Here is an 11355-nt window from a genome sequence, read left to right as displayed (position 1 = left end):
GAGCCGCCGCCTGAGACGCCGCCGCCGCCGCGCCCCGGGACCCGCGCTCCCGCGCTCCCCGCGCTCCCGCACTGCCCGGGGGCGGCCGCGGCCGGCGCGTGTGGGGGCGAGGCCGGCGGGGCGGCGGCGGCCCCGGCTGCAGCCCCGGCCCCCCCGCCCGGCCCCACGCCCAGAGGCCGCCCCGGAGGCCGCCGCCTGCCGCCAGGTGAGCTCGCCCGGCCCGTGGAAGGGTGGCGGCCGCGGCGGGGCGGGGGGCGGCGGGGCGCGCGGGGGGCGGGTTCCTGCGGACTTGGCGCCCACGCGCGCCGGGGCGGGGCTCGAACGCGGGCACTCGCGCGGGGGCGGCCGGCGAGCCCGAGGCCCCCGCTTCCAGGTCGGGGGAGCCCCCCCTCCCCTCCCCTCCCGGTGCTCGGCGACCGGGGCCACGAGAAACTTGCAGACCTGCAGGACGACTTGGCGGAGCGGCTGCCCCCGGGGCGCGGAGGGCGCGTCCGTGGCCCGGCCGGGCTGCTCCATTATTATTATTATTATTATTATATATTTTTCCTCTTTGACTTTCCAAAAAAAAAAAAGTCTATGCGATTGTCCCCGTCTTAAGGGGAAGTTGAAAGTGCAGTGTGTGTGGGGGGTGGGGGGGTGCTCCTGGAGTAGCGTTGCCTGGTGTGTGCCGAGTTGACACATTTCCGGAGCAGCGCGCAGGTCACGGCGGCATCTCTTCCCAAAAGTCACTTTGCTTCAACTTGGATGAGTTTCTCGTAAGCGGCGACATCGAGGTGGTGAGAGGCGAGAGGAGAGGACAGCCGGCACCGCTGACGGGATCTCCAGTGGGGTAGATGGAGGGAGCTGCATAAGCTGCAGGAAGCCTGAGTTCCAAGCCGCGCTTTTGGTTGATTTGTGGAGTTATTGCCCAACTTTCCTGACCCCCCCCCCCCCAGGATCCTCCCCCCCACCTCTTCACATCCGGGCTGAAGCAGTTAAGTGAGTTGGACGGGTTTTTTTTTTTTTTTTTTTTTTTTTTTCTGGTTCCTTGGGAAACTTGGGTTCATTCTCCCAGTTTTCTCTCCGGTCCTTTCAAAGAGGAAGAAGTCGTAAATGCCAACGTATATGGCAGTGAAACGTGTTGAACCTCTACCCGGAGATCAGCATCTGCGAGATTTTATTCACGTGTATGGAGTCGAAACTCCAGCCCTGTTCTTCAGTGGTGTTCTCAACAGTTAGCGCCTTTGACTTTTGGCAGAAAGGCGAAAACAAGCGAAAAAATAACACCACTACCACCACCACCACCCCAAACAAACAAACAAACAAATCAGTTTGAAGATTCTGAAGTATAATTTGCCCTCCTCAAGGGTGTGAAGCCCCCCCTGGCCTTAAAATAAGACTGGCTGAAACTCGTGTGTGTGTGTGTGTGTGTGTGTGTGTGTGTGTGTGTGTGTGTATGTGTATGGGCATCAGGCTCAGTTCATCTTGGTTTTAGAAGGAGAGAAGATACTCTTAAGACTTACTTTGAATCTTTGGTACTACACACTGTAAATGGAGAGTGCCAGTTGATTATATATCCCAACTGCGTTTTGGTGGGGATGGTTACTGTTTAAAAGATAATTGGTCGAGTGGTGAAATGGTGTTCTGTGTAAGCTACCTGTTAACTTCATCTTATCATATAATGATTTTGAAACAGTATCTAGTGATTTAAAATAATCTTTAGTGTTGTGCATAGCAGAATATCACCATCCCTTGTAACTGTTAAATGTTCCTAAGACATCCAGTCTCATATACATAGATGGAGTCCTGGCCAGACACTTGTATATGTTCATTTTGTGACTTAAAAATACGGTGGACAGTGCTAGAAATTTTGTAAACCAGTAAGACCAAGAGAGATTTGAAAGACTTTAAAGTTTGAGGTATACCTAAAAAATAAACATCTCTGAAAGCTCTTGATCCAAGTAGTTTGAAACACCTCAAAATATGAGCCTTTGTGAGATTTTAAAAATCTGCTCTCCAACCACATAATTTAACTTGCAACTGCACTGATATAGATCTGTATGTTGAACATTTAAGAATTCTCCTAATTGACTTTTCTTCCTATCATAAAAGGACATGTTTTAGTGAATTTTAAAAGTAGTCGTTTTTCATATAATTATATCTTAAAGCATTCATGAATGTTAAAACAGGAAGGACTCGGGCAGCCTGGGTGGCTCAGCAGTTTAGTGCCGCCTTCCGCGCAGGGCCTGATCCTGGAGACCTGGGATAGAGTCCTGCTCCGGCTCCCTGCGTGGAGCCTGCTTCTCCCTTTGCCTGTGTCTCTGCGCCTCTCTCTCTCTCATAAATAAATAAATAAATAAATCCAAAAATAAACAAAAAAAAAACACAGGAAGGACTCAAGCTCTGGGCCATACTAATGTTTCTGTTATTGGGAAACCGTTGTGGACAGAAAGAAGTAGCAGGTTCTAAGCTATAACAAAAATGATTTGAACTTTGAACTTACATGACCTTAGATTTGGTGATTTTACTCAAGTCATTAGATTGCTGGTTTCTTGGAGAGTATGGTGGTTTAGTTATGGAAGTTTAAGTGTTTGTTTAACATTAGCCTTCTGAAATGGATGATGAGAGAGCTGGCTCTAAGGTCTTTACCCTGGGCCTGTGAAACGATGTAGACATTTTAGCAGTATGTTTTTAAAAGTTTTTTTTTTTTTTTAAGATTTTATTTATTCATGAGAGATACAGAGAGAGGGAGAGAGACAGAGACACAGGCAGAGGGAGAAGCAGACTCCATGCAGGGAGCCTGACGTGAGACTCAGTCCCAGGACCCCAGGATCAGGACCTGGGCCGAAGGCGGTGCTAAGGCGGTGCTAAACCCTGGAGCCACCAGGGCTGCCCCTGCAGTATGTTTTTAGAGCAAAGGTTGTCCTGGGGTCTTTGGACCTCTAGGGGTCCATGAATGGGCTTCAAAGGTTCCTGAACTCCCTATAATTGTGACCAAACCTTTTTGTGTATGTGTGTCTTTCTAGGGAGAAGGTCTGTGGTTGTGGTTATAAAAAGAGATCCAGAGCCCCAAAACGTTACAGTTGTATGTTTTTATTAAATAAAATGGGAGTTAGAATAATTCTTACAAGGAAAAAAAAAAGAAAATAGAGATCTTTGTGCCCATTACTTGCTGTTTAAACTTGTCTTTAGTCTAAACATATGGTCTTAGAGGTGCAAAAATACTTCCATTTTGTTGCCATAATAAAGTATTGCCTATTAGTTGATAAACCATGCACACACATAAAGGGCTTGACATGCTAGTCCTGGGTTCATTGTGGCTGTTTTTAAATTATATTTAAAAATTTAGAACAGATAGATTGATGGTCAATAAGCAGAGATTTGATCTTGACAACCAGCTCTTGGAGCAAATGGGTCACTCAGCTCCCCTCTCTTACTGGTCTCCAGCAAATCTCAAATGTGACTGAGAGGTAATCATTCTAAGAAAATGTATTTTTGCCTTGGCCAAGCAGCAGAGCATGATAGGAAAAGGTTTCTCATCAAAGCAGACTTAAGTTCAAATCTGGGTTTTTCAATTGCTGTAGTTGCTTAACCTACTTGACCCTCCAGTTCCTCACGTGGATAAAGCCTACTGCAGTAGAAGCATAAAGAGGCAGGAATGAAGTTCCCTGTGTAAAAAAAAAAAATCTGAACCCCTCATTGGGCCTATATGAAGGCCTTGGAAGCTAGATGCAGTAACCACTAATACACATAAGAATGAACATGTATAAACATGGTACATTGTAATGATATATATTATTTCTCAATAATTGAAACTTTTTTGAAAATTAGGTTTTCAAAAATGAGTTAGGATTAAGCGTCCTTACCTTGTAGATATCCAGGGGGAAAGTTGAAGGAAGATAGTGGTGCGCTTGGTAAAGCTGGAGACATTGGTGCTGGGCAGAAAGAGACAGTAGCAGCCCACCAACAGCATAGTTGTCTCTGTGTAAGACTCCTCTTAACTCTTACTCTTCACTTGTAATTTAAATGAAAACCAATGCAGGTACCCAATTGTGGAGGCATTTCTAAGATGCCAGAATTAGACAGCCAAAGTTATAGGTATAGCTTCCACTAATGTGTTGTGTACAGCCAGCAGGAGGATTTGACTCATAGGCTGACCTTTTGCCTAGAAAAAATGTTAGACTCCTAAGTTCTAGGGGTCTGTGGCATCACCAAGCCGCCGCCGCCACTACCACCACCACCACCACCACCATCACCATCACCATCACCATCACCACCACCACCACCACCGCACATGTGTTGCCATTTGCCACCTCAAGCATTCCATACTTTTGGTATGGCAGCATTTTCCAAGGCCCCTGTCTTCCTCCAATAGGATGAAACTCCCATCAGGTTAGTTGTTCCTAGTTATGGTGAGCGGCCTTCCCTTCTTAGCACATGCATTATTATATCACCAGGAAATTTTATTTATTGCTAAAAATGTTCTCACCTTGCCCAGTTTTCCATAAGGCTTAATATTTGAACCCTGTCCTGTGTGATGGTTTTGAAAGGAATCTATGCTTTTGGAGCTGTCTCATGCTTCAAGTTCCTGTTGTTTCCTTATCCTGGAAGGGATGTAACTGATGCTAGGCTCTCAAGCTGCTAACAAGACATTCTTACCTTAAGGAAATCTGTATTCGGACTCCCCCCTCCCCCCCAATTTCTGCATGATGTTTTGTTAAATTAAACACACAAAGAGTCCTCTTGTGCTCTAACCCCTGGAGATTAGTTCCAGGATTGATGTGTACAGCGCATGTAGGTGTATATGTCTGTGTGTGATTTCATCTGGCCATCCCTGAAGTTCTGAGGGCTGCTGCTTGTAGTTTTACCTTTTCTCTCTCTCCTGACCCTTCTCCCTTGGTCATTGTATGGGATGCAGATTTGGTGACCTGGCAATTGCTGTAGCTGATTGGTTTATTTTTGCCTCCCTTCCTGCCTTTTAACATTCTTTACTAATTTGCAGCAAGTTGTTTTTTTTTTTTTTTAGTTTAACTTCAAAACTACATTATGCTGAAGTTATTGGGTATTTTAGAATATTCCCCCTTCTATATGTACACATAATAGCAGAGTTACGCATCAGTATTTTAGATATTTAGAGATAAGATGCAGTTTTTAAAATACTTTATGTAGACAGTAGTAAAACATGTTATACTTAAATATTAATAGTTTCCTTTTTTTTTTTTCTTAAGCTAAGTTTGGTACCTATTTCTTAGATGACAATTTGGGCAATGTGCATCCAAAGTCATAAAATGGCAAATAATTGGTCAAATGTGCATATAGATGTGTGTACCAGACTGCTCACTGCCCCATTTTCTAGTAATAGGAAACAAGAAAGTAATGCAAGTGCCTATAATAAAGGATTAAGTCTATCAGGACCTGCCCATGCAGGGAAACACTGTGCAGTCTTTAGAAAGGATGATGCAGGGATTACCTGATTGGCTCAGTTGGTAGAACATGTGACTTTTGATCTCGGGGTTGTGAGTTCGAACCTCGAATTGGGAGTAGAGATTACTTAAAAAAAATCTTTAAAAAAAATGATGCAGGTCAACATTCATTGACATGGAATGATGTTTAGAAAAAAGAGGGTAGCATGAGAATATATATAATTTGTGACTATTTATTTATTTTTAAAGATTTTATTTATTTATTCATGAGAGACACAGAGAGAGAGAGGCAGAGACATAGGCAGAGGGAGAAGCAGGCTCCTCACAGGGAGCCTGATGTGGGACTCGATCCCAGGACCCCGGGATCATGCACTGAGCCAAAGGTGGACGTTCAACCGCTGAGCCACCTAGGCGTCCCAATGTGTGAGTTTTTAAATGATTTTTTAATTTTTTTAAAATTTTTTTAATGATTTTTTAATCAAAAGTACTGTGTATAGAAACCTAAAGGAAAATATCTGAAAGGGTATATACCAAGTAACAGGAACTTGTTATCTGTAGGTAATAAAGTTGTGGGTGATTTTTTAAAAAAATGTATTTTTCAATTTTTCTTTTCCTGTAGCATGTGCTTCTTTTATAATCAGGAAAAAATAAGCTATTGAAAAAAAAAAAGCTATTGAAGAATAAATACAGTAATTAAAATCTATCCTATTTATGGCCAATTGAATTATCATGACTATTTCCCTTCATAGTCTGTTGTATCTGAGGTGAAATATGCTTTCTCATATACCTTAAAAGTATATTTTATACCATATACCAAATGGTATATACCATATACCATTTTTATATATTTTATACCGCCGAAGGTGGTGTTTTGCTAATAAGCAAAAATATTTTCCAGACTTTTCTAAGAGGAAAGGAAAAAAATCCATACACGACTAAATAATAGTTTTCAGAAGAAACTCACTGAAACACAGACATTTACATGATAGTATGTTGTGCCTCATTTCTTGCTGTGAAAGATTTTTCCCCATTGAAATTCCTCTAAAATCATAAGGAGTTCACATGTATGGGAGGAGTAAAGGGTAATGTTTAAAAGCTTGAGCTCCATTACTTACTGTCTTTGTTACTTTTATCCATTTAGGGCCTCAGTCTCCTCATCTGTAGAATGTGTACAATACTGGGGTGCCTAACTGGCCTTGTCCGTAGAACAGGCATGCAACTCTTGACCTCGGAGTCATGAGTTCAAGCCTTATTGCGTGTACAGCTGAATGAATGAATGAAAATGTAGGCAATACCTTGCTAAGTTGTCATGAAGATTAAACGAGGTGAGTGCTTAACAGAGTTCCAGATGCTTTGCTGTAACTAAGGAGGAAGAAGTGATGGGATGGGTAAGGGTATATAATAATAATAATAATAATAATAATAATGACAATGATAATATTGGTGATAATAACATTAGCTGCTAATATTTCCCTCCTTCCAGAGGCTTGCATGAGGGCAGAGCCTTGTTTGCTACACTGACCAGTCTAAACCCTCTAATGAGACTAGGTACCTTGATCAAGAGTGTGGTCTAGGTTAACCTAGTCATCATCAGTCATGCTCCCTTTCGCGTGTTATCTCTGTGTACACTGTCGAAAAAAGTATTCAGGGGCTGACAACTCATTGGCATTTATGGAGTTGGCACTTTTTTTTTATTAAAGATTTTATTTATTTATTCATGAGAGAAAACAGAGAGAGAGAGGCAGAGACACAGGCAGAAGGAGAAGTAGGCTCCATGCAGGGAACCCAACATGGGACTGGATCCCTGGCCTCCAGGATCACGCCCTGGGCCGAAGGTGGTGTTAAACCGCTGAGCCACCTGGGCTGCCCAGGGGGTTGGTACTTTGTAAATATTTGATGAATGGATGGTGACCTAAAGCAAGCATTTCCTTCCTCTTTTCTAGTCATCTTTAAAGTATATGGAAGAAAAGACTAGGTGTAAAAACTGTTAAAAGGGAGAATCTGTTTTGATTTCTACTATTTGAATGAAACATAGCAATTGTGTTTCACTTTTTTTTCTCTTAGTTACTTCAGTGTTAGCTCAACTATGTGTGCACCTGCATCCTTGTGGTGCACCTGTGATAATTTTAGAAATTTTTCAACTTTATTTTCACTTAGGTTATTTTGGTTTAGGAGTTTGTTTTACTTTCTACCCTAAACCCCCATGTTCTGGGCTACATTTTAATGTTTCTATGAAATTAGAAACATCGAACTGGCCATGAAGAATGAGAAGTATAACCACATCTGGCTGTGACATACTTACTTGCAAACACTGGGGCTTTGGGTTTGTAGGAAATTTTAAGAAATGCATGGAATTAAATATGTAGAAATACTATGATAATTGATGAAGTATACTATCAGTTACATATTGCAGAATAAGAAGAACCTTCTCTAAAACTTTGTGGCTTACAATAATGACCCTTTATTTGTGCACAATTAGGGCAGGGCAGTTCTTCCATTGCTCTTGTTTGGCCTGAGGTCATTAATGTGGCTATTGTCATCTGAAATCTCCAGTGAGCTAGTTGGTCTAGGGATCTAGCTGGGACAACTCATCTGACCACCACACCATCTCTTTTTCCAGCAGCTAGACTAGATTTCCTCATATGGAGACTTTGTGTTTCAAGGTGAGAGCTGCAGGGCTTCTTGAGGCCTAGGCTCAGAAGTCACACAGGGTCACTCTGCCACATTCTGTTGATCAAGGCCAGCCATAAGCCCAGTCTGGATTTAAGGGTTGAAAGTAGGCACCACCTTTTGATGAGAGGTACTGCAAAGTACGTATCAAAAGGCTTGCTGACAGCAGTGAGGAGAGGCAGTGGTATTCTGGTGTCTATCTTTTCGAACAGTGTGATTCTGGCTATTGTATATTAACCCTTATTTGCCATGATTGCAAACAAGGTTAAGTGCTTCCCTGTGTTATCTCTTTGGATAACAGCTCTATGAGGTGGGTACTATTATTACTCCCATTTTAAAGTTGTGATAAGTGAGCCTTAGGGAGGTTATGTAACTTGCCCTAGATCTTTTACCTAGTTAGGGGCAGATGCTAAAAGTTAAGGAAAGTATATCCCTATACCAGTGCTTCTTAAATCCATTGCTAAAGAAACTTGAGTGGGGAGGGAGGGGAAGGAAGCATATCTTTAGAAATCTCAAAAGAAAAATAGAACATCTTAAAATTTTATATGAAGTCTGTATTCTACTCCATGATACTTCCCTTTATTTTACCAGAAAACTAATGTTTTAAAATTACTTGTCAAATTTTACTTCCCAAATCTTTGAGAAAATGGATTCTCCTAGACCAAAGATAATAACTAATCAGCTAAAGATCTTAGTTGTAAGTAGTAGAAACAAAATTGGCCTACCCTAAGCAAGAAAGGAGTTTACTGGAAGGATGTGGTGTAGCTCCCCGAATTGACAATAGAGCTGAAGAACCAGGGTTCAATGGAGAGGGTTCACAGGGTCCTGGCCTTACTAACCTTTCCAACTCTTTGTAACTCCACTATCTACTGAGAGTGTATCTTAGGGTCAGCTTGGGTCCTGGAAGGTACCTTGTTTCCTGCTTCACCAAGAGAATACCTACTGAAGGGGAGGCGGTGTGTTCCCCAGCAGGGGAGTGAATGCAGGGCTGATAAAACCAACAGATGTCCACTATCTGAACATTTTTGCAAGCTGCTCAGTGCATTATCGATCACATTTACTATTTACAACACCCTGATGACCTCTGGTTCACCCCTTTCCCTTCCAATCCCACATGCCTCTAAAGGTTCCTAAACCCCAGTTTGAGAAGCATTTTTGTGACTTTGCCACCTATTTCCATTTCCACTAATAATAAGTGCTTACCATTCTAAGGGCAATAACATATTTATCCCATTTTTTTTTTACAAGGTAATCTTTTCCTTTTTTTCCCTGATTTTTATTTTTTTTATTTTTAAGATTTATTTATTTATTTATTTATTTATTTATTTATTTATTTATTTATGAGAGAAGGAAGGAGGAGGAGGGGCTGGGGACGGCGAGAGAGAGAGAATCTCAAGCAGGCTCCATGCCTATTGTGAGCCGTAAGTGGGGCTCCATCTCATGACTCTGGTACCATAACTTGAGCCAAAATCAAGAGTCGGATACCCAGAGACTGAGCCACCCATTGCCCCATTTCCCTGAGTTTTAAAAGAAAATCACATGAACTGTAATTTAACCATTTATTGGTAGCAGCGTTCCTTTTAGGAATAGTCTTACCTAGTGCATAATGATTCCCTTAGGACAAAGTGAGATAAATACAGTTATTGCCCCCTGTGCTCAATGTCCCCACAATGCCCTGCTTCTGTTTTTCTGTCTTCTTCAGGTATCTAGTGGCTTTCATTGTAGCCTTGCTAATACTTAAACATTTTAGATCCTAAAGTTCATGAGGGAAAGGAGCAACCTGCCCTTATATAGCGTTTAGCTTATGAGTTAAACCGTGTTTCTAGGGTTAAAATGTTGTAAAAATAGTGTGATTTTATTCAGAGCATTTTCACATATATAGTCCTGTTTTATAATCTTTTGAAGTCAGAGAAAAGCATATTTTCCCTATTTTTCAGCTGAGCATATGGTCTACAAAAGATTAAGCGGTTTCCCCTCCAAGATAGGGACTGTTGGCAGGAAAACCTAGGTGTTCTGACTACCAGGTCTTTGCTGTGGACAGTTCAAGAACACTGGTTTGCCAACTGGAGAAGCCTCTCTTCTGCTTTCTCAGGTTTTTGGGCTGAATTGGAGATGGGTGAATATATGTTTGGCCTTTATTACTGTGGGGACATTGGTATGTAATGGATGTATCTAGTGTCATCTTGGCCATTAGTAGTCACCTTTGTTTATTCTTGCTTTGGAGGCCCAGGGTCTTTTTATGTCCCCATGGATAGCCAGTTGAGAAGCCAATTTGTCCCACCTCTTCTTGCCATGATTAGCTGGTTTTGAAGTACCTCTTGGAGCCCTTCAGTCTGGCTTTTTTTTACTTCCCCACGGTGTAATTACCACCTTGTGGTATAGTCACTTGTCTTCCCAAACCCTGGACTCTTAAATGGTCTGTTCTGCTTTCTGCTGTTCAGGCCCACCACTACAAGGGATTTTGAGAGGAGTACTTGACACTTTTGTTTAATTAGGGTCTGTAGACAGGGCTCTTAACAATAGGGTTGTATGTGAGGCCCTTCCCCCTTGCTTGTAAAGTTTCACTGTAGTCTGAACCATTAACGTGATCATAGTGTTAATATGGTGGTTCTTAATTTGGCCAGAACTTTTTGTAAATAGAGACATCTCAGGACTTTTCTGTAGCTTTTAGAACATTGTCCTAACATTTAACACTAGTTTTTAAGTTATCTTTTTCTAATTTGTTTCAGGTGCTGATTTCTAAAGCTTTTAAACATGTTAACATTTAATGCGAGTAAAAAAACTGTCTTTTTTCTCTTGCATTTCTAGTTTGTCTCATGGTCTCATTTTGCAGGCATTTTGAATTTTTAGAATCCTTGAACTTAATCCTGAAAAGAGTACTAGCAAAGTTCTTCATTGAAAAATGCATACTTGGGCTGCCTGGGTGGCTGAGTCCAGTAAATGGCCGACTCTTGATTTTGCCTCAGGTCAGGATCTGGGGTCCTGGGATCTAGCTCTGTGCTGGGCGCAGAGTCATCTGGTTCCTCTCCCTTTGCTCCTCTCTCTCTCTTAGAAAAAAAGAAAAATGCGTATTTTCATCTGTTTACATTTTGTTCACACTGTTTTTAAGGCTTTTTTTTTTTTTTTTTCCTGTTTTTAAGTTTTTATGTTCTGAACACAAAGACATTTTTAGTGTTTGGGAACATAGCTCCTCTTAGATGCTCTAAAAGGAGATATTTAAGAATCCATTCGCTACTCCCTCCACTACCCATCCTCTTGATTGTTATTGTTCTAGTAGTTATAA

At 41.8% G+C, this 11355-nt stretch overlaps 1 protein-coding gene across 2 annotated transcripts in view; it reads left to right on the top strand.

Annotated features, from left to right (window-relative positions):
- The first annotated feature begins 149 nt into the window (after nt 1-149).
- ATXN7 (ataxin 7) overlaps nt 150-11355 on the top strand; it is a 139873-nt gene continuing 128667 nt past the window's right edge. The window contains exon 1 of one of the 2 annotated variants that reach the window (XM_038565937.1): nt 150-205. The gene's annotated coding sequence lies outside the window, so the exon portion shown is untranslated. Of the gene's footprint in view, nt 206-647; nt 979-11355 lie in introns of those variants that run through there. The other variant, XM_038565938.1, reaches the window with a different exon arrangement.

This window comes from Canis lupus, chromosome 20 (assembly GCF_011100685.1).
Source record: "Canis lupus familiaris isolate Mischka breed German Shepherd chromosome 20, alternate assembly UU_Cfam_GSD_1.0, whole genome shotgun sequence".
NCBI classification, from domain to species: domain Eukaryota; kingdom Metazoa; phylum Chordata; class Mammalia; order Carnivora; family Canidae; genus Canis; species Canis lupus.
Note: the sequence above shows the minus strand (reverse complement) of the source record. Positions and strands in the feature narration are given on the sequence as shown.